At 44.7% G+C, this 23,889-nt stretch overlaps 1 protein-coding gene across 8 annotated transcripts in view; it reads left to right on the top strand.

Moving 5' to 3' along the window:
- The window catches only part of SIPA1L2 (signal induced proliferation associated 1 like 2), a 247,297-nt gene that overhangs the window by 78,084 nt on the left and 145,324 nt on the right, over positions 1–23,889 (top strand). Inside the window, exon 1 of one of the 8 annotated variants that reach the window (XM_061404834.1) lies at positions 3,797–5,225. The exons of 6 other annotated variants lie outside the window; for them this stretch is intronic. The gene's annotated coding sequence lies outside the window, so the exon portion shown is untranslated. Of the gene's footprint in view, positions 1–3,796; positions 5,226–20,768; positions 22,741–23,889 lie in introns of those variants that run through there. One more of the 8 variants, XM_061404835.1, reaches the window with a different exon arrangement.

Genomic DNA, 23,889 nt, shown 5'->3' with positions numbered 1-23,889 from the left:
AGTGGGAAAAGGGGAGAGGGGTGAATTGAAGGATTGCTGGATCCTGTAGTAACAATTAAGAGGAGATACCCTGCCTAGTGGGCTTCCCTGGTGTCTCAGATGGTAAAGAATCTGCCTGCATGTAGGAGAGCTATGTTTGATCTCTGGGTCGGAAAGACCCCCTGGAGAAGGGAATGGCAACCCACTCCAGTATTCTTGCCTGGAGAATCCCATGGACAGAAGAGTCTGGTGGGATACAGTCCATGGGGTCGCAAAGAGTCAGACACCACTGAGCGCCTAACCCTTTCCACCCTGGTTAGGGGTCCTTTGCCCAGGGATGCTTGAATTTGCTATAGGTTTCTTCTTTCGCCATACCTCCATTCCCTGACCAAAATGCTTTCTTTAATTATATTTTGACATTATTTAGACCTTTAACGGAGAAGGCAATGGCACCCCATTCCAGTACTCTTGCCTGGAAAATCACATGGACGGAGGAGCCTGGTAGGCTGCAGTCCATGGGGTGCTAAGAGTCGGACACGGCTGAGCGACTTCACTTTCACTTTTCACTTTCATGCATTGGAGAAGGAGATGGCAACCCACTCCAGTGTTCTTGCCTGGAGAATCCCAGGGACGAGGGAGCCTGGTGGGCTGCCGTCTGTGGGGTCGCATAGAGTCGGACATGACTGAAGCGACTTAGCAGCAGCAGCAGACCTTTAACAGTTAAATTTTACAGGCCTCCAGGCTTCTTGTTCTTTTAAATTTGAATCTTGGTGGTGGTGGTGGTGGTGGGGTGATGGATCCCCTTGCTTCTCATGTCCCTGGGGAAGGTTCTCTGTTCCAGATGAAAGCCCATGACCGCCAGTTTCCAGGTAGGGTTCTGTTTGAACAACATTGTTACGACGTGCCACTTTTTCCAGTAGGGCTGTGTCTTTGTTTTGGCTTACTCTCTATACCAACATTGCTTCATTGATGTGGATGGAACAGTTTATATAAAACCATTCTGCCTGAACGTTTTAAATGTGGGGTTTATCTGTCATCTGGTCACGTGGCACTTGGTCTCATGCTGGTACAGGGTGTTGGGCATGGTGACACTTGCTAGCTCTGGGCTGCCTGGCATTGTTTCATTTAGCTGACAGTTTTTTGTTTGTTGGTTGGTTTTTGTTTTGCATTTTCACTGTGCCAGGTACCTTGTTAGGCACAGTGAGAGAATATGAAATTGAATAACTTTCTCTGCTTTTTGGATTCTTAGTCTAGCAGGAGGACAGAGAACATGTAAATAAATAAGTAATGATATTGGGTAGTGTTTGCCAGGATACAAAGCGGGTGAGAGCCATGGTCCCAGAGGTGGTAAGAACACAGGAAAGACTCATTGCCTGGAGAGAAACTGTTCTTGCCGAATTTAGGGAAGTCTGTAGTGCCTAGGGTTTGGGATAACCAGGGCTCAGTGGTAGCAAATGGAAATTCTTTTTAAAAAAAAATATTTATACTTATTTATTTACTTGGCTGTGCCAGGCCTTAGTTGCAGCATGCGAGATCTTTAGTTGTGGCACGTGGGATCTAGTTCCCTGACCAGGGATCGAACTCGGGCCCCCTGCATTGGACATTCAGAGTCCTAACCACTGGACAACCAGGGAAATCCCTGGGATTGGAACTTCTGGTTGAAGTCATCGTCTTGTAGGGTCTAGCATCCTGTGGGGTTAGGAGAGTCAATGGCATGCATATTAAAGAAACACACAGGAAGAATTTTATAGACCCTAGACTAAAATTAAACACCTACCCCTGGAGTATAGTATGTTGCTTCCACAGCTGAAAAGCTGACTAAACTCTCTGAGTCCCGTATCTCACATTTAACAGGGATGTTGATAACCACGTCATTGGTCGTCCTACCCTAAGTTGAATGCCTCAAGTGGAGCCTGGCCCGAAGCTGGCATTCAGTGTGCTGTGTCCTCCTGTCCATCTGTAAGCCTCCTGAGTCTGTTCAGTGCACTTTTCCACCAGCACCTCTGGTGGACTTGACAGGCACTGACCTTGCCAGCCTCTCACCTCCTTCTGCCCTTTTTCTTTATTTAGCGGTCGTCTTTAGTATTTGTTCATCTTTTGCTGATGGAGCACAGGTGAAAATTTACGTTTGTTGGATGTAGGATTTTCTCTCCATTCTTGTCTGTGGTCCCAGAATGGTCATAAGTGTCTCTCTTGTATCTCTCTTGGCTATTCTGATTTCCTCCATTCTGTACTCTTTGAAATTTGGTATCTGGATCTAAACAATGGAAATGAAGTGGACTTAAAAAAAAATTATTTGTTAATTTTATTTGGAGGATAATCACTTTGCAATACTGTGGTGGTTTTTGCCATAACATCCGTATGAATTGGCCATGAGGTACATATGTGTCCCCTCCATCCTGAATCCTTCTCCCCTGAAATGAACTTTTAAAAAGAAGCGTACTTTGAGTTTTTTGGGTAGATCATCTTATTTGTTGCTTTGCAGACCAGAGTCTGAGCTTCGTGTTCATTAGCTCGGAGCCTCTCAGTCTTCTTCTATTTTTAAAACACTGTTTGTAGAAGAGATGGTAAAATGTTTTACAAAGCAGAAGTTCAAGATTCTCAAGTGTGATTGAAAATAGCTCCTGGTGACACATCCTTTCTCTGGACTTTATCTTGTTCTGTCTCTGAACTATACGCTTACCTGTCCAGTTTTTCCATATCTGCATGAAGTTTGTGTCCCATTTATAGCTGCCTCCTCAGTGTCAGGGGTCATATTCCTGTTAGGGTCTGCAGCACATTTACAGAATTTATTTTCACCGGGTGCCGTTAAAACTGCACTGTGGCCCTACCTATCACTGAAGGGAGGGAAGGGAAGTTTTGGATTTCAGTCTTTCTTTTAAAATGTAAGCGGAGGAACTTCCTAGTGGTCCAGTGATGCAGACTCCACACTGCCTTTGCAGAGGGCCTGGGTTTGATCCCTGGTTGGGGGAACTAAAGATCCCACATGCCATGGGGATGGCCAAAAAAGTAAAACTAAATTAAAAACAAAAGTGAGTGATGTTCACCAATTGGATATCTCTACTTGAGCAGCAGTGGCAGCCCCACCACCTCCAAAAAGCCCTGCGGCCCCGACACTGACATGGGGCCGACACTGAAATCGATTTGGAGGAGTTAGGTGGGTCTACCAGCATAAGCCTTGATGACAGAGACTGGGTTTGGTTTAGTTCAGTTCATTCTTTTGTTGGTACAGTGGTAAAGAATCCGCCTGCCAGGGCAGGAGATACAGGAGATGTGAGTTTGATCCCTGGTTTGGGAAAATCCTCTGGAGAGGAAATGGCAGCCCATTCCAGTATTCTTACCTGAAAAAATGCCATGGACAGAGAAGTCTGGCAGGCTGCAGTCCACGGGGTCACAAAGAGTTGGACACGACCGAGTGACTGAGCACACACACATTCCTTTGTTAGTTTCTAGAACAGGCAAAGTTATCAGCTTTAATCACAGTCTGCGCACGAAACATCGTTGAACAGCGCAGCGGACCCTGAATTCCTGAGGCCAGCACTTCAGACTGAGCGCTTGAGCTATCTTTGGTTGGAATGTCGTGTCTCAGAAATCCCATGTTAGCTCCTCAGGGACTCTCACCATGTGGAGGCGATCCTTGACCTGTTGACAGTCCTCTGCTCTTACTTGGGCTAGTCTCTGCTTCAGAATGCTGTTCAAGGACATCGTTGCCAGGGAAGCAGGTTTTCAATTAATACCCTTGTGATGGATGAACACACCCCCCCGCCCCCACCCCAACTCTTCTACAATGGAGAATTCACAGAATGGCTTCATTTAGAAATGGTTTTTGGTGTTTTCTAGGACTGAGACCGTGGTTCAAAATCTCTCCTGCTGTTTCGTCCTTTTCATCCATTCATTTATTTGGAATTCCCAAAGACCCAGTGGGCTAGTTGGTGCTTTTCGAATCTGCTGATTTTCTGTGAGGCTGATGTCATGGTCTAGAGCTTTACCCTTACATATGCTAATTATTAGATTACATTGGCAGTTGGGGGGCTTTGTTGGAGGGCCTTGAAAAAGGTGGATTATATGTGGCTGTCTTCTCTGTCTTGGAGATATTTCCATGAGAGCCTGTGTATGGCAGAGCAGCGGTGGGATCTGCGGACTGTGGCATGTGGTTAGAGCCAGTCTTTAGGATGTGGGCTGAGTGGGGGTCTCTGTGTCACCCTCGTTGGGGTGTTAAGTTTGGAGAGTGTTCTGTGGCTTCTCTAGCCCCAGGTTAGCGCCAGGTTAGGGTTAGGGTCAGGGTCACTGTGAGTCAGGTTACCTCCAGACTTGCCTCCAGGAATGCCTGCTTTCCAGATCTGGCCTACACACTGTAGGGGTGTGTTTTTCAGTCTAAACACTTTCCTGTTTAACTCTGTCTTGGGGCTACCACAACCACAAGACAACACAACACATTTCTCTGGACAATTTCCTTTGTTCAGTGCAAGTGTTGCCTGTTTCCCTAGTCCTAATGAGCACATGCTCTGTGATTTAGAGTCTTGAGTAGAGTTTGTGTTATATCTGACTTGCAAGTAAAAGCCTCGGCCAGAATTGACTAATGAGTATACATCCATTTGTTTTGTTTTGGGCCACACCTTGGGGCATGTGGGGTCTTAGATCCTCCATCAGTGACTGAACCCTCACCCACTGCATTGGAAGCCCAGAGTCTTAATCACTGGACTGCCAGGGAAGTCCCTGTGCATCCGTTTGTAAATGCAGTTTCTGGTTTAACCTGTGTGCTTTTCTTTCATAGGCACTTATTATAAGGATGCAAGTCAAATCCTTAATAGGGAGAGAAGAGAGGAGTTTTGGTTTTGTTAATTACAGACACTCGCGGACGGTTCGCAGCCTCGCTCACATAGACACTCATTGTTGGAAATTATTTCCCCACTGTTAGTTTAATAAAAATAAGTGAAACTTTTTTAGTCTGTTAGTTAAAATTAAACCGATGAACCCTGTGGAATTCCTGGGAACATTGTCCAGCTCGCTGTGACAGCTGCGGGGCCAGGGTGCACCTCAAACACGCCTGGCTGCAGATCCCGTTTCTAGAAAGAAAAACATCCCTTCGTGTGCCATAGTGTCAAAATATGTCTGCGTTACATAAATGGCACACTCCTTGAAATAAGGAATCCTTTCATTCTTCCTTAGACTAGCCTTCTTGCAAAAGCAAACTGCAGGGAACTCGAAACAGTATCCTGAGAAAGAATAAAGGAAACGGATTTGAGGTAAGCTTTGTGGCAAGGGTTTTCCTATTGAAGTCTTCCTTATTTGAGAGGTTGGATTAAGGTAAATTTGTTAAAAATAGAACTTTGTAAATATTCTATTTCATAATCCCTTCTTTTAGCAAAACTCCTTCCTGTGACTTTTCCTATGTGAGCCAGTCTCTCACTGGAACATATTTGTCTTGTTACTGAAGTTCCAAAGCAATCTTGCCACTGATGTGCTTTATTTCACTTAAGAGATTTCTCCTTCTTTTCTGACTTTCTCTGATAACTGCATTTAAATAATTTTTGCATTTGTTAACATCTGTCACCCAGAAGTACAGACTGATAATCAAGATAGAAATTTAAAATCGAATGTATCCATTTTGATCCTCAATAGTTACTCTGTTGGGGAAAAAAAATAAAAACAAAAACAAACCCATATTCTCTAGAGAAGAAATTGAAAGCAGTGTTGTGGGAAGATTCCTTTGTTCATTTGCCTGCTTGAGTGGATTTTAAGTTTCCTTAAGTCAGAGCTTTTGGTTTATGTATCTTTCACTGCTTGCCATGGGGCCTTGCCCATTAGTAAATGCTTAATGAATGCCTGATTCAGGAATGAAGAGGTTAGTGGAAGTTTGGCTTTGTTGATGCCTTATCTGTTCTTAATCAGAAAATTTTTATTGCGGTCACTCATTGATGGCTCCAGCTCCATAGTCAATGGAAATGTTACGTGTATGCTAGGAATTCAGAGTCTGGTAACAGAGAGAGGAGATATTCACAAAAGTCAAATTTTAAAATGAGTTTTATAGTTGAAGAGGATTTAAACGTATATATTCTCTAATATTCAAGAAAATTAGAGATACCAAGGGGCCATTTCATGCAAAGATGGGCATAATAAAGGAAAGAAATGGTATGGACCTAACAGAAGCAGAAGATATTAAGACGAGGTGTCAATAATACACAGAAGAACTAAACAAAAAAGATCTTCATGACCCAGATAATCACAATGGTGTGATCACTCACCTAGAGCCAGACATCTTGGAATGGGAAGTCAAGTGGGCCTTAGGAAGCATCACTATGAACAAAGCTAGTGGAGGTGATGGAATTCCAGTTGAGCTATTTCAGATCCTAAAAGATGATGCTGTGAAAGTGCTTCACTCGATATGCTAGCAAATTTGGAAGACTCAGCAGTGGCCACAGGACTGGAAAAGGTCAGTTTTCATTCCAATCCCAAAGAAAGGCAATGCCAAAGAATGCTCAAACTGCTGCACAATTGCACTCATCTCACATGCTAGCAAAGTGATGCTCAAAATTCTCTAAGCCAGGCTTCAACAGTACGTGAACTGTGAACTTCCAGATGTTGAAGCTGGATTTAGAAAAGGCAAAGGAACCAGAGATCAAATTGCCAACATCCTCTGCATCATCAAAAAAGCAAGAGAGTTCCAGAAAAAACACCTACTTCTGCTTTATTGACTAAGATCACAACAAACTGTGGAAAGTTCTCCCAGAGATGAGAACACCAGACTATCTGACCTGCCTCTGAGAAATCTGTAGGCAGGTCAAGAAGCAACAGAACTGTACATGGAACAACAAACTGGTTCCAAATCAGGAAAGGAGTACGCCAAGACTGTATATTGTCACCATGCTTATTTAACTTCTATGCAGAGTACATCATGCAAAATGCTGGGCTGGATGAAGCACAAGCTTGAATCAAGATTGCCAGGAGAAATGTCAATAACCTCAGATATGCAGATGACACCACCCTTATGACAGAAAGTGAAGAAGAACTAAAGAGCCTCTTGATGAAAGTGAAAGAGGAGAGTGAAAAATTTGGCTTAAAACCCAACATTCAGAAAACTAAGATCATGGCATCTGGTCCCATCACTTCATGGCAAATCAATGGGGAAACAATGGAAACAGTGAGAGACTTTCTTTTGGGGGGCTCCAAAATCACTGTAGATGGTGACTGCAGCCATGAAATTAAAAGACGCTTGCTCCTTCGAAGAAAATCTGTGACCAACCTAGATAGCATATTTAAAAGCAGAGACATTACTTTGCCAACAAAGGTTCATCTAATCAAAGCTATGGTTTCTCCAGTAGTCAAGTATAGATGTGAGAGTTGGACTGTAAAGAAAACTGAGCACTGAAGAATTGATGCTTTTAACTGTGATGTTGGAGAAGACTCTTTAGAGTCCCTTGGACTGCAAGGAGATCCAACCAGTCCATTCTAAAGGAAATCAGTCCTGAATCTTCATTGGAAGGACTGATGCTGAAGCTGAAACTCCAATACTTTAGCCACCTGATGCAAAGAACTGACTCATTGGAAAAGACCCTGATGCTGGGAAAGATTGAAGGTGGGAGGAGAAGGGGATGAGAAAGGATGAGATGGTTGGATGGCATCACCAAGTCAATGGACATGAGTCTGAGTAAGCTCCGGGAGTTGGTGATGCACATGGAAGCCTGCCGTGCTGCAGTCCAGGGGTTCGCAAAGAGTCAGACTTGACTGAGCGACTGAACTGAACTGATAAGTATGTATATTATATACATTTGTAAGGGGAGGAAATGGCTTACCAGGTGGTGCTAGTGGTAAAGAACCCACTTGCTCATGCAGAAGACTTAAGAGACATGATTTGATCCCTGGGTCTGAAAGATTCCCTGGAGAAGGGCATGACAACCCACTCCAGTATTTTTGCCTGGAGAATCCCAAGGACATAAGAGCCTGGCAGGCTGCAGTCTGTGAAGTCGCAGAGTCCGACTCAACTGAAGTGAGTTAGCATGTATGCGTGCATGCTTGCAAGAAGAGGAAAACACCTGGTAATTGCCAGAGAGGGGAAGAATGTAAATATAGTAACCAGTAGGGCCCTGCCTGTGCCACTGTCTGGGTGGCCCCGGGCAGTGCGGCCACCTCCCATCTGGAGCTGGGCCTGGGGTGAGGGGTGGGCCCCGGGCGGTGCGGCCACCTCCCATATGGAGCTGGGCCTGGGGTGAGGCCTTGTGCTCTTGTGTCGCCTGGAGCGTGTCACTTCCAGGAATTCACTTTCGATTTCATTGGTCCTGCCTCTTCCCCTCTTCTTTGTCCTGTTTTCTTCCCCTGACACCATTTCCTGAGGTAACCCATGTATTTATGCATTCTTTTATACAGCAAATGCTTATGAAGTCAGTGAGAGCCACCCTGTCTTGGTTTCAGCTTTGTTCCTCAAGAGTCAAGAGAAACGTGATGTTATTTATAGGCATGTTGTTACTGATACTGATGAAAGCTTTTTTTTTTTTTTGATGTGGACCATTTTTAAAGTCTATTGAATTTGTTACAATATTGCTTCCGTTTTATGTTTTGGTTTTTTGGCCTCCAGGCATGTGGTACCTTAGCTCCCTGAACAGGGATCTAACCTATACCCCCTGTGCTGGAAGGTGAAGTCTTAACTACTGGACCACCAGGGAAGACCTTGAAAGCTATCTTTTAATCACTGATTCCTCTTTGTCAGGCACAGGGCTAAATACTGTTTATAATCAGAACCCTTCTCTGACTTGAAAACCTGGGCTTTCAAGATAAAGTTACAATTCCTTGACTTTGCGCTTAATGCTCAGTGCTTCTGCTAAATAGTCTTTCTAGCCATAGCTTTTACTGTTCGCTTAAACATGGATTGATTGCTCTGGCCAGACCTGTTTATGCATCACCCTCTGTGAGGCTTTGCCCAGCCTGGAGAGCGCGGCCCTTCTCTCTTTGAAGATAGAGTAGAACCATTATTTGAGGCACCCTCGCATCTCCCCTGCGCCCTGGGCCCTGAGCCTCTTTCCTCTCACAGCTCGTGTGTGAGGACTGCCCACCTCTCCAGTCTGGCACAGGGCCTGGTCTCCACCACTCACTCAGGTGCCTGCTGCTCGGCCCCCTCGGTTTGAGGTATGCCCCCAGTGCCTCGTGGGGCAGTCAGCACACAACAGCCATGCTCAGTGTCCCTCTAGTCTTTGGATATTAAAGTTCTGAGCGACCCTCAATTGTGTAGTGTTTTAGACCTCACCTTTTCATCTTGTAGGTGGAGAAAAATTTGTTCTGGGTCATTTAAAAAGCAGAACATATTCAAGGGGAGAATGAGAGAAGAAATCAACTTAATTGTTTCTTTGGAGGGCCAAACACAGGCATCATATTATCTCATTGAATCTTCTTGCCTGTCATACTACATCTTTTATTATTCCTTTATGAATGGGGAGGCTGGCTCAAAGATTCAGGGTAGTTTCTCCAAGGCCACCCAGATAGTAGGTGGAGGGAAGAGGATTCCCCTTCCTTTCAGGATGCTTGTTCTCTGAAGTCCTTGCAGTTTCCACTGTCTTTGCCTGTCTCTCAGTTTTGTGCTTTTGTTTAGCTGTTCCTCATCTACACCTGCTACTGTAAGCTGGAGCCTGATAAATTGGTTTAACACCATCTCTTCCATGTTGCCCTTTCCCCCCAATTTCCTTTTCCTTCCTATTTCCATATTCTTGAATTTTTTCCCCTGAAATATATATATACATATACATATACATATACATATTATTATTATTATTATTATTATTATTTTGGCCATACTGGGTCTTCGTTGCAGTGTGCAGGCTTTTCTCCAGTTGAGGCACACGGAGTTCTCGTGTTACAGCACAGGGGCTTCCCAGTGTGGTGTGCAGGCTTCTCTACTTGCGGACCGTGGGCTCTAGAGCATGCAGGCTTTGCTGTACCATGGCATGTGGGAGGGATCTTGTTTCCCTGACTGGGGATTGAGTCTGAGTTCCCTGCATTAGAAAAGTGAAGTAAAATGTAAACGTGTTAGTCGCTCAGTGGTGCCTGACTGTTTCAACCCCATGGACTGTAGCCCGCCAGGCTCCTCTGTCCTTGAAATTCTCCAGGCAAGAATACTGGAGCGGGTAGCTGTCCACCTTTCCAGGGTATCTTCCTGAACCAGGGATTGAACCCTGGTCTCCTGCTTTGCAGGCAGATTCTTTACCATCTCAGCCACCAGGGAAGCCCTCCCTGCATTGGAAGGCAGACTCCTAACCACTGGACCCTCAGGGAAGTCCCATCCATGTTTTTTAATATTGTAAAGGACGTTTTGAATACAAGCCCTTTTGTTTGTTGTCGTTTGTCTGTTTTAACCCACGTACCTCTTGAGTTTTCTTGCCTGGATCACTTGCCCAGGTGGCAAAGAGTTTGCCCAGCAGTGCGTCCTGTTATCTGCATTACTGAGATGACAGGGGTGTTGGATTCCTTGAGATGAGACCGGCAGAGCTGTGACGGCAACTGATTTTGCTTGTAGCGGCAGCAACAATGACCGCAATTATTAATGCTCAGAAAGGCAGAGTCAGCTGTTTTGCCAAAATGTTTTTGTGCTTTGTGTAATACTGGTGAACTGCTTTTCTGCTTGAAGATACTGCTGCTTGTTGGGATTATTTCTTGTCTAAATGAAGGTGCTGCACAGACTTGTGGCTGGCAATCCTGTTTGCCTGAGTGAAAGCTACCCTTGCCATTTCTATATTAGTTTGAAAATACAGAGGATAAAAATAACAAAAGAAAAGAAAGAAAAGGCATAGTAATTAAGACTGACTTGTGGTAGATGGCGGGGTAGGAATGTTCATATTTAAAATACTGAGAAATGTAAATATTTGACTTGATATAATGTGACCATACATTCTTCACTAGATTGTGATTATTTAAACCTTCTGTTGAGCTCTTAGACAGATGGTCTTTTGAGTAATGAACAGGCTTTTGAATACAGCAAGATGCCATTTGGTAAACTGATGAAGTGGCATTATTAATATTTTATGCAACAAAAAACCCAATGTGAGAGTAGGTAGCTGCAGATTAGAAAAACCCCAAACTCCATCTTATACATAGCTAAGAGTTTTCTGGCATTTCAACAGCTATTCTGTTTTTGTGAAGGAATGAAAAAAAGACTCATTGTCACAGTTACCGTTATCCAACTGTGTTTACTAAGAGTCTGTGTGTGGCTGGGCTTTGCAGTGACCCAGTCTGCCTTCCTCCTTGCAGGTTATTATGATAAGACAACAGGATGTAGTGAGTTAGGGACATAGGGAAACAAAATTAAAATGATCAAGAAGAACAACAATACTGAAGAACAACAAGAACAATCAAGAAGAACAACAAAATAATTATTTTCGTACATTTCAAGCTGAACATGTAAGCTTGATCTTTAGCTTTAAAAAAAAAAAAAAAAGGCTTAGTTTTTCTTCCCACGTTTGTGCCCAAGCCCCTTCCCTTTATCCCCTAGAATTTTAGACACATGCAGGACCTCAGTGTTTTGTAATCATTAGGAAAAAGTGTCCTGTTTGAGTTTCCCAGATAATAGAAGCTCTCATCAAATACCACGTGCATCTTAATCACTTGGCATAGTTTTTTAAATGAACATCGTCATGTTTATATAATTTACAAATACATTAGAAATTGACGTGGATCCCTTTACTCAGATATCTGGGCTCTCAAGGGCATCTGCTTTATTTTTTAGAAATAGTTTTATTTTGACTGTGCTGGGTCTTTGTTTCAGCCCACAGGCTCTCTAGTTGTGGCACATGGGCTTCGTTGCCCCGTGGCACGTGGGGTCTTAGTTCCCTGACCAGGGATTGAATCCTCATCACCTATATTGGAAGGTGAATTCTCAACCATCGGACCACCAGGGAAGTCCTCGGCATCATCTCTCCATTGTTGTGTAGGTAGAGAATCCACTGCTTACTTGAGAAGGATTTAAAAAGGCCAAGTCCTATCTTAGTATCATTATGAGAAGTTTTCACCTCGTAGGAAACCTGGAAGGGTCTCCAGGCCTTCCTGGTCAAGAAACTATGAGGTTCTCAGAGACCTGCCCACACTCGGGTGCCTTCTGTGATTCCTTATAAACTGCATTGGGCACGTGGCTAGCAGAGTGTTCTGTTCCTCTGCTGACACTTAAGGTGCAGTTCCAGGGTTAAACACTGTGCCCAAACTAAACATTTTCATACTGTCCAGGCTTATCTTCCAAAAATAGTGTATTACTTTACCATGCTTCTGCCCAAGTAAAGAACCAAAAGCACTAAGTGTTAGCTGCCAAGATGTTAGATGAGGCTCCTCTTCTCTCCCCATGTCAGCTTACTTGCAATCCCGAGCAAATGCTATAAAATGAGGCAAGTAAGAGCTTAATCCAGTAGTGCAGCAAAACTGATTAAAGCACACTTCCATTCACGTTGGACCAACCTGGATCCCAGGAGATCCAGCCCCTGCATGGACTCTGCCCCCTTTCCTGCCTCTGCACACTCCACTGCAGCCGACGCCCTTGCTTATTTAGCACCTGGCCCAGGTGTCGTGAGAGGCCCCGCGAGGACCTGGCTGGGTTGCAGTCCAGACCAGTTCAGGGAGCTGGAATCCCGTGGGACAGTGCGTTCCTGTCATCACCAGACCAGACAGAGGCCTGTCTGCGTCCCTCGCCCCGCTGCCCCTGTGGGGCTTAGCTACACCTGCCCTGCGCTAGATGCAGAGTGAATGGCGGATTCATTTTGATATTTGGCAAAACTACTACAATTATGTAAATTTAAAAAAAAAAAAAAAATTATAAAAAAAAAAAAAAAAAAAAAAGAATACATGGATAAAGTATGTCAGTTGAGCTGATCACTCTTGGGGGTTATGAAACAATGTTTTGTCCTCCATAAGTCTTAATATCGTAGAAAGGCAAATGCCAAACAATACAGCTATTCCGGCTTTCGTCCTGATTATGAGTTGAGGAAAGCATACACAGGGTAGGAAGCAAATGGAGGTGGTGAGTGGGGTTGTTTGTTGTGTCTCTGAGAATATTTCCCGGGGAGGTGGGGGTGGCTCTTCAGCTGTGTTTGCTTATTCTACCAAACCCCAATCTTGTGAGCCTGCTGACAGGGCAGCTGCAGAAGGAAACCATCCAGTTTTCGAATCTGTGGTTTATAGACTCTGTGAGCACCCTTGTGATTCAGGCTCTACTTCCAGTGTATGCATGATTATTAATAGCAATATTCATACTAATATTTATTTTCCTTTGCTCGAGTAATTGCTCTGTAGAAAAGCTTGTCTGTAAAACATGTATTGCGTAATTACTTCTCTAGAAAATTGGCTTCTTACTTACTCTTGGGAGGATTGAAAAGAAGAGGAATCACATTTGGGGACCACCAGTCAAGTGTCAGGACTTCCAGGTGGCACTAAAGAACCTGCCTGCCGGTGCAGGGGACGTAGGAGGTGTGGGTTTGATCCCTGGGTTGGGAAGATGCCCTGGAGGAGGGTATGGCTAGCTACTCCGACATTCTTGCCTGGAAAATCCCGGGACAGAGGAACCTGGCAGGCTACAGTGGGTCACAAAGAGTCGGACACGACTAAGCGAGTAACAACACACAGTTTGTGTCAGGCCCAGTGCAGGCCATTCTGTGTGGCCTTTGCACAGCACAGATGTTAAACCAGCCACCAGCAGAGTAGTTTGTGCCTTCATCTGATTGACAATCAGCCACAGCCCTACAGGCAAGAGATCTCGGCCAGATCTGTAGCATTTGGGAGAAAACTGCATGAAGACTGAGGAATTTGAAAATGAAATGTGGACTGTTGGTTCATCACTTATCAATAGGAATTGTTTCAATAAACACTGTAGAAGGCCTCCAAGAAAATCTTGGTAATAATGTGGTTCAGATGATGGAGGTGCTGACACTCTTAGATTGATCTTTTTCATGGATTTTACTTTTCATCACTCTGCTCTGTCCACCCTCACCAAAGTGATCCTCAGAACACATTTTGAAAACGAGGTTCTAGACACACATGACTAGAAAGAGACCTGTGATTCTGTCCCTTGCAGTGACTGATGGTCATGCACTGACCCCTCATCCAGAAAGGCCTTGTGTCTGACAGGGGCTGTGTTCCCACACTGGGGTCACCTGATGACTCAGAGAAGCTAGCTTCTTGCTAATGTAGATACTAATCTCCTGTTGTTATTTATTCCAGCGGTGGATCCTGCATACAAAAATCTGTTTTCTTTTAGGCGAGGCAAGGCAAGGTTTGGGGCAAGAGTTTGTTTTATTTATTACTTATTTATTTAGCATTTTATTTATTTGGAGAGATGTACTCCCATGGTCCCAAAGCACATTTGGTGAGATGTTTTTCTCTCACTTCCCTTCCTTGCAGCATCTGGTGCCGTCAGCCTCTCACCCGTCCTTCCAGAGATATGTCACGCACATTCATGCAGATACTAATATTCTTTATGTCTAGTCCTAAAATGGTAGCCTGTGAACAGTACCTTGCATCTCTGTTTCTTAAATTCCTTAGCTATATATAGAAGTTAAGTTGATTTGGAAAAAGGCATTTGTTGATTTCTGTTTAAATAGTTCTGGAAGTCCAGGTGAGAGAGTGACTGCTCTCTTGGCAGTATACCTGGCACTCCTGGGGGTGAGACAGACCTGGTGCCTGATGTGGCAACAAACCCTCAAGTCCAGGAAACATTTCTTGACTAACCAGCATTCTTACTCTCTCCTTGCCCATTTCCTCAGACACTGTATGATTCATTGGCACACTGACAGAAAGTTCCAGACCATTCTTCCCTCTTGCCCCTGCTCCTTGCCCCGGAGAACACACCTCACCCAGTGTGTGCTTGCCAGTGCTGACTCCCCACTCATCTCTGACCATGCTAGCCTTATACGGTCTGTTGGCCCAAACTTACCATGTAACTTTATATGGTCCTTTATCGTCACTGGACTCATCAAAGTTAGACTGTGAGTTTGAGGACAGACACCCCAGCTTACGCATTTTAGAGTTGGGTGATTTGGGGGTAAGTGGTAGTTTATCAGTAAACCTGTGCTGGAATCTAGAATCCTGTCTCTGAGTCCCTATAGAAGACTCTTCCTGAATATTTCTTGGGTCCCTGTATGACGTCTCCAGCCCCCAGCTTCCATGACCCCTTCGCCTCCAGCACACCCCTCCCTCTCCTGAGGTGCCCTGGTGGCTTCCTCTTTCTGGTCCCTCATCTCTGGCCTCTTTCTGCCTCCTGTGCTTCACTCAGCCACGTGTTCATTCATTTGTTCAGCAGATAGCACATACCTTGTGGTGGTCAGTTTAATATGTTGCCCTGGCTAGACTGTGATGCCTGGTTATCCAGTCAAGGGTGCTGGCCCAGTGCTGCCGAGTAGGTATTCTGTAGACGTGACCCACTTCTAAGGTCTTAACTAAAAGAGACTTTAAGTAAAGAAGGTGATCTGGGCGGGCCCCATCCCACAGGTTCCAAAGCTTTCGGAGCCAACCCAAGGCTTTCTGGAGGAAGAATGCATTCTGTGTGTGGACTGCAGTCTCCACTTGGCTCTTGCCTCCAGTTTCGAGCCCATCCTTGGAATTCACACTTGCCAGGACCCAACCCCCCCCACCCCCCACCAGTTGTGTAAACCAGCTCCTCCCCTTCCCTGTATGTGTCTGCACAGGCACTGCTCATTTTTCTTTCCCTGGTGGAACCCTGACTGATCTGCTGCTGGAGGCCTCCTTCAAGGAAATATCCAGTCCTCCTGTTTTCCTAAGAGTCAGTCTGCATGGATTCACCATTGCCTGTGAAAGCACACAGCACAGACGTGAGATACAGCCCTGGGCCATATGGCTTCTTTTTAAAGGATTTTGTTTGTTTGTTTTGGCTGCACCACAAGCCGTGTGAACTCTTAAACTCCAGTTCCCCAAGCAGGGGTCGAACCTGTGCTCCCTACGTCGGAAGGCAGACTCGTACCACTTGACTGTCACTGAAGTCCAGTCCTCTCTCTTGAGAGCCCTGGTCCTGTCGGTGGCAGCCAGCCCCCAGCCCTGGCCACGGCTCTGCTGCTCTGTCCTGCCTCAGGGCTGTCACCCGCTCCTGCCGCCCAGAAGGCACATCCTTTGCCTCCTGCTCATCCTCTGTGTGAAGGAGGTTTCACTGCTCTGAGCATCTGTCCTGACCAGCCCCATCTCTGTTTTCTTGTGGCAGTTTTCTTCCTGATGCTTCCTTAGTGCCGTGCAATACCCACAGCAATACTGTAGAACTCTTTGCCTGCCTCTCCCTTTCCTGGACTGCATACTGTTTTGTGGAGCTGAGTTTTGTCTTCCAGAATGCCCACTGCCTGGCATAGTCCCTGGCACAGACTGAGTGGAGTGACTTGTGGTCATTAGAGTGTCATGCTTGGGGCTTTCCGTTACCCCATGAGGAGCAGGTTGAAGTGTGTTGGGTCACACCTGGTCATACGTGGCACCTTCCTGAGAGCCAGGCGTGGGGCTGTGCGGGGCCACGTGACCAGTCCTGTCACTGACTGCTGGTTGGGCAGCCTCTGCCTTCCACATCTCTCACCAGACAAAGCAGCAGGTTCATAAAGTCACTGACTCTAACCAAGGAGGAGTGGGCCATGAAACTCTTTTGTTAAAGTAGATGAGAAGTGATAAGTCGATGAGGGAGGAAATCTCAGAGTGACCTTTTAGACTTTCTCTCTTCTCAGGGCAGTGGGAAAGGAAAGTCTTGTATCAAGAGTTGAGATACTTTTTGAGATGAGAGGGACATCTTCACAGGCAAAAGTGAGATCATGTTGTGGATCAGCTGGCGGCAGGGAGCCTGGGAGCCGCACCCTGCACTTTTCTGGTCTTCAGGAGCATGGGACTACTCCATGCTCCTTGTCTGAATCCCTCCAGCTTCTGTGAGCCCTGGGATTTAGACCTGGCTCTGGGTCTGCTGGCAGATCAGAAGGATTTTTTCATTTTTGTGATCTGAGAGTTCCTAACCGACCTGCAGTTGGCCACATAAGGACAGCGTGGCTGCTGGTCTTCCTCTATCAGTGATACCAGAAAAAGGAGGGAAGACTGGAAGCCCCACTCAGCCTGTAAATAGTTTATGTTCTGAAACATTATCTGACACTTTGGCATCATAACTTTAGCTCTTAAAGGAAGCCAACAATCACTTATTAAAAGAAGTAATATGGCTGTTGATTGACATGGAAAGAAGTCATGGAGATACTAATTGAAAAGAGAACACTATTGTGTCTATAGTATTTATATAATACTGCATCTGCAGTGTGGTGAGATTCTATTATTGTTACATTGTGAACATGTAAATCATTATTAGAAAACTAGAAAGACATCTTAATAATAGTTTTTCCTTTTTCTGGACAGTTTAAATTTTTTTAGAAATAATTCTCATGCTTTATCAGAGTCAAAAGGAATTATGACTTCTCAATTTTGGGGCGAGGGAAGCAAGCGATTAGAAGAAAATGGACAAAAATAAAAAGCCACAGCTTCTGTGAGAGTGGTGATCTTATGTATGATTACTGATTTTTCTTGTGTTCCCATTTTTTTTTTTTTTAAGGTAAGCAGATTACTCATGAAAAACCAAAGTCAACTGTGATTCTCCTAGGGTACGTAGCTCCCACCTGAGCCTGTTACATATATGAGCTTTAATTTAAACTTTTGAATCACATGCCAAAATTAAATGAGCAATGTGTATGAGAAGTGAGAAGTTGGAAATCAGTTACACTGTTTGAGGCCCCAGATTCTCAGTGTTCCCCTGCAGGGAGCTTTGTACCAGTGCGTGCTTCCTGAATCCCTGGGTTGCCTGCTCAATATCCCTGGGCTTAACAATTGCTCCAGCCTTCTTGTGATTGTAATACATGCTTGCAAGTGGAACTACCGTGGTTTTTTTTTTCCTTTTTTAAGATTTATGTATTTAATTTTTTGGCTGTGGTGGATTTCTGTCACTGTGCAGGCCTTCTCTAGTTGTGATAAGCATGGCTACTCTGGTTGTGGTGCGCAGGGTTCTCGTTGCAGTGGCTTCTCTGGTTGCAGAGCACAGGCTCGAGGCACACTGGCTTCAGGAGCTGGGGCTGACAGGCTCCAGAGAGTGGGCTCAGGAGTGGTGGCTCACAGGTGTAGTTGCTCCACGGCGTATGAGATCTTCCTGGACCAGGGATTGAACCCGTGCAAAGTTGATTCTTAACCATTGGACCACCAGGGAAGCCTGGAACTACCTTGTTGTAAAGTAGAGTTTGAAAAGGAGCACACAGCCTTGTTGCTGGGCCTGGCCTGTGTACAGATGTGTGAGTGCTGATAATTCCTTTAAAAAGAATGCACATGCTTACCCAGAGTGCAGAGGGGTCCATGCTCACATGCAAGGAGTGCGTACACTACAGCCTGAGAGAAAGGGGGCCTGTTTTAGGAACTTTTTTTGATTGAGATAAGAGCCTGAGAATATTCCAGGCACTGGGGTGCTTTTGTCTCTTTTCCTTTAGGAAGACTTGGTACCATTGCTGTGGTTGTTATTAGGCGCCTTTTGATAGTGAAATAGGCTGACTCAACAGGTGGTGATGTTTGCGCTGTTGTTATGATTCCCACCATCATACTTCTTAACTGCATTGACCAAGCTTGTTTTATGTATGTCAGGGTAGATATTATTTTGGAAAGGTTAAGGTCGTTATTGTCATTTAAGCACTTTTATATTTAGAAAATAAATCATGTAAAACATTAAATCATGTAAAACATTCCCTGTGTCCCAAGATGTCCCAATACGTGGAAACAGTTCAATGCCTTTTCCATGTAGATGAGGATAAAAATATAATTTTTATAGCAGAAAGAAGGAAGATTTGTGATGGGGGCTGGGTTTACATAAATAAATGCATATGCTTTTCTGTATCCCTCTACGTGGATGGTGGTGGTTTAGTTGCTAAGTCATGTCTGACTTTTGTGACCCCATGGATTGTAGCCCACCAGGCGCCTCTCTCCATGGGATTTCCCAGGCAAGAATTCTGAAGTGGGTAGCCATTCCCTTGTCCAGGGGATCTTCCTCACCCAGGGATTGAACCCAGGTCTCCTGCATGCAGGTGGTCTCTTTACTTACTGAGCCACCAGGGAAGCCTATGAGGTGAAATGAAGTGAAGTCGCTTAGTCATGTCCAACTCTTTGCGATCCCATGGACTGTAGCCTACAAGGCTCTTCTGTCCATGGAATTTTCCAGGCAAGAGTACTAGAGTGGGTTGCCATTTCCTCCTCCAGGGGATCTTTCTGACCCAGCGATTGAACCCGGGTCTCCCACGTTGCAGGCAGACACTTTACCGTCTGAGCCACCAGGGAAGCCCTATGGCCATATGTAAAACATTTGTTAGGAAAATATTAATGGCAAAGTTAGAAATTCCAATCTTCTGAAGCTTCAATTTTTTTATATCATGATAAAAAATATCTTTCAGGAAATCATTCAAGTTATGCTTATTTATATACGGTACATTTTTCTCTTGTTAATTGGATAGATGAAAATGGAAGAGGGCTGCTGTGGCTTTACCGTGGTCTCTCGAATCTGGTCGCCCAGCAGCCGACTGTGGGCCAGCCTTCGGACACAGTGGCGGTCGGCCGGTGCTGGACAGAGATCCTGGGAAGGGCTGCTGCAAGCCAAGCAAGCGTCCTGGAGGAGCACACGTTTATGAAATGTACTTAAAATAGCTTCTTGCAGATTCTTGGAAAACATAGCTGTTTTGCTGTCGCCAAGGGAATTAGTAGGTGGCAAAGCCTGATTTTTGTCATGTGCAAATGCCAGTGTGTACAAACAAGTCTGTTCTGTTCTCAGCCCTGGGCGGTTTGCGTAGACTTTGGGAGGACTACTTGTGAGTAGGAGAAAGGGGCAGTTCTGGGGGGCCTTCAGTGGCTTCCTGGATATGAGGTGGCTATGCCCAGACCACCAGACACTGGCTTGATCATTTCCTAGTCGTGTGATCTTAGCTACTTTTTTGCTTTTTATCTATTTCTTCCTTTGTACACATGATGTTAATTCTTTCTGCATTAGATTGCTGTGTGAATTAAATGAGACACCTTGATAGGACTTACCATAGATGGGAGGTAACTGTGTCTTTTTCCCCATCCCTCTGTGCAGTTTGGCTTAAGTTCCTTTGACTGATACTCTGGCTTCTTGGATAGCCAGGAATGCTGTAGGTTGGGGTTGGGTTGTTGGGGATACCGATAGCCATGCTGAGAAATTTTCGTTCGATCTGTGGCAAAGGGAAACAACCAGAGGTTTTAATAAGTTGTGAAGGACTGTGGTGATCAGACATGTGCTTCATGAAGGTTATTCTGGTCCTGTGTTTATTATCAGAGGTTGATGCATTTTAGAACTTTATGACAAAATAATTCTGAACTTCTTTAAAGGTGAACTTCTTTATAGAAGAACTTTTTATAAGAGAACTTCTTTAAAGGTGCACTTTGCTTCCAATCATCATATGATTGGACCTACTAGAGATGAATAATTTTTAGTGGATGAAATGCCCACACTTTCAAGCATGTTCAGTTCAGTTCAGTTGCTCAGTCATGTCCGACTCTTTGCGACCCCATGAATCGCAGAACGCCAGGCTGCTCTGTTCACCAACTCCCGGAGTTACTCAAACTCATGTCCATTGAGTCGGTAATGCCATCCAGCCATCTCATCCTCTGTTATCCTCTTCTCCTCCTGCCTCCAATACCTCCCAGCATCAGGGCCTTTTCCAATGAGTCAACTCTTCGCATGAGGTGGCCAAAGTATTGGAGTTTCAGCTTTAGCATCATTCCTTCCAATGAACTCCGAGGACTGATCTCCTTTAGGATGGACTGGTTGGATCTCCTTGCAGTCCAAGGGACTCTCAAGAGTCTTCTCCAACACCACAGTTCAAAAGCATCAATTCTTCGGCACTCAGCTTTCTTCACAGTCCAACTCTCACATCCATACATGACCACTGGAAAAACCATAGCCTTGACTAGACAGACCAAGCATGACATAGGTTTAAATTTGAATTAGTTAACTGCAGGATCTGTATTTACATTGTGTATCTTTGAAATGATCTGATTGCAGCTTAACTCGCTATCAAATGAAATTTACCCTTTTTAAGCAGTAGAAAAGTAAAAGTGTTAGTTGCTCAGTCATATTCTATTCTTCGCGACGCCATGGACTATAGCCCACCAGACTCCTCTGTCCATGGAATTCTCCAGGCAGGACCACTGGAGTGGATAGCCATTCCCTTCTCCAGGGGATCTTCCCAACCCAGGAAGTGAACCCAGGTCTCCTGCATTTCAGGCAGATTCTTTACAGTCTGAGCCACTTTCCCAGGATGATGTAAGTAAGTGGTAGCAGTGCTATTTATATTTATCATAATAGCTTTAAATTATCACATCTTTGTTTTTTGGGTTTTTTTTGGCTGTGTCATTCAGTACACAGTATCTGCGTTCCCCAACCAGGGCCCCCTGAATTGGAAGTGCTGAATTCTAACCACTGGACTGCTGGGAAATTCCCAAATTACTACATCTTTAACTACAAATGCTAAATATTCAGAGGGTATTTTCTTAGATTCAACATGATTTAAAAAAAGGAATGACGGCATTTTGTGTTGTCTGGTATGGGTTTGAGTAGGTGTTTTTTAAACAATAAACAGAAATAGAGATTAGAGGCTCAGCTGAAGCCTGCACATTCCTTCCCTGCCCCGTTTCCTTCTTGTTTATCTGTAGTATCAAGGTTGTCTTTCCTCCAGGTCAAGCAGATGGACTGTTCTTAGATAGGAAGTGATCCTGGTGATAGCTTGTTTGTGAGGTATGCTGAAGACTGGTTTCTCAAAGTGTTAATGTAATTTTCTTTCACAATTTCTTTGGTTTTTGAAATTTTCCTCTTCCCTTCTACATTCTTTTGGTTGGTCTAATAATCAAATTGACATAAGAGAGATTAACAGCAGAAAAACAAATTTAATTTCATACACAGAGGCCCCATAGGTATGGGACCTAACAAGTAACCAAAACATGCTGTTTACATGTCTTTTTATTTTATTGTTTTAAATTGTATTGGGGTATAGTTTATTTACAATGTTGTGATAATTTCTACTGTACAGCAAAGTGACTCAGTTATATACGTATAAATACATTCCTTTTCATATTCTTTTCCATTATAGCTTATCACAGGATACTGAATATAGTTCCCTATGCTATACAGTGGGATCTTGTTGTTTATCCAGCCTATATATAATAGTTTGCTTCTGCTCACTCCAAACTACCAATCCTTTCTTCCTCCACTCCCTTCCCACTTGGCAAAGTCTGTTCTCTGTGTTTGTGAGTCTGTGTTTCATGGACATGTTGATTTGTGTAGTAATTTAGATTCCACATATAAGTGATATCATATAGTATTTGTCTTTGACTGACTTCGCTTAGTATGATAATCTCTAGGGCCATTTATATTGCTGCAAATGTACATGCCTTTTTAGACAAACAATTATTTGTGAAGGTTTGACAGAACAAAAAGAGTCTAGGCTTGGAGTAGCAGATTAATGAAGAAGTAACGTGGTTGTTTATGCAGCTTCCTCTGCCCGAGTTCCCGCTCTCCCGCGATAAGGATGCCCTCCATCCTCCGGGCACAGGGAGGATGTTTCCCATGGAAGCTTTGTTTCTTGCTTTCCGGGGGACAAAGGAGGGTCAGAGTGTCCTTCTTGCACTGGCTGTTTCTCAAATAACTTTAATTCAAAATAATACAATGCTGAAGTGGTATTTTGGGGGGCAGCCTGCCCTAAACTTCATCAGTGTCAATTAGAAGCATCAAAGGAGCAGGTAAGTTGATGGAGGAATAAAGACTGAATCCTGCTGAACACTTTCATTGTCTAAGAGTTATCGTGTTAACTTACTACTTTAATTCGTAGATTCAGATACGGGCAAGAAAATAATTTAGGGGTTGTCCACTGTCAGTAAACTTGATAGTGTTTTAGATGAAGAAAAACAATCAATTCTTGATATCATTTCTTAAAGAAACTCTTATTGGCCCTGGGATCTTAGAATGCAGGAAACTGTTAGGGGTTTTACATGTTCAGATGTGTTTTGGTTAAGCTTATCTGGTACGCTCCAGAGCTGTTTTCTTGGAACTCTTCTGGGTATCAGCGGAGACACCTGGCTGGCTTCTGTCCTTATATTTCTTTTCCTATTCACTTCAGGGTCCTTGGCCTGTGGGGTTTCTGTCTGCAGGGAGGGAACAGGTGGTGTCTGAAGCAGCAGTGCAGGGGTGCAGCCGGGCAAATGAAAGTGGGGAAAAGAATTCAAGGGAATTTAGACTCCTATGCATTTCATTGCTCTTTGGCTCTCCCAGTGGGTGCTGTTGATATGACCTTGTGCATTATAGGGAGAAAAGAGGCTGATGCCATGGACTGCCCAGCTCCAGCCTTGGCACTGGGGCTTGGCTGGGCTTTTTCTGCCATGGCTCACCCAGGGAGCACATGCAGGCCTTCAGGTGCACCACGGGTCTCCAAGTCGGTCCTCCTTGGGCCTTCCCCTCTGCACAGAAATAGCAGTTCATCTCAGAACCGGGTAGAATCAAGGCAGTTCTGGTTGCCAGGTCACTGGGGCCTTCGATGCCTGAGCACCATCCTCAGGCTCCTGGTGGGTGGACACGGAGCCCCAGGGTGCAGCTCCTGGCCTCCAGCTCTATTTCCAGAAGGCTGGGGATGGGGCATGCAGAGCTAAGGAAGAGCAGCTCCCTCAGTCCTTTCAGTTTCTCTCTCGCACGTAGAGGGAGAGTGTTCTGCTCTCCGTCCAGCTCAGGGTTGAGCGCAGTGATGCACAGGCTTTCTAAGGTTATGGTTCAAGGCTAAGGCCATCTGGGCCCTGATTCCCTCCGTGGGGTACTGAATCACCCAAGAAGTTCCTTTCTAAGTAGTACAGAAGGGAAATCTCTTCTTCGGCCCTCACCGCTCCTCATAAAAGGGCTTT

The sequence above is a fragment of the Bos javanicus genome, chromosome 28, assembly GCF_032452875.1.
Source record: "Bos javanicus breed banteng chromosome 28, ARS-OSU_banteng_1.0, whole genome shotgun sequence".
NCBI classification, from domain to species: domain Eukaryota; kingdom Metazoa; phylum Chordata; class Mammalia; order Artiodactyla; family Bovidae; genus Bos; species Bos javanicus.
Note: the sequence above shows the minus strand (reverse complement) of the source record. Positions and strands in the feature narration are given on the sequence as shown.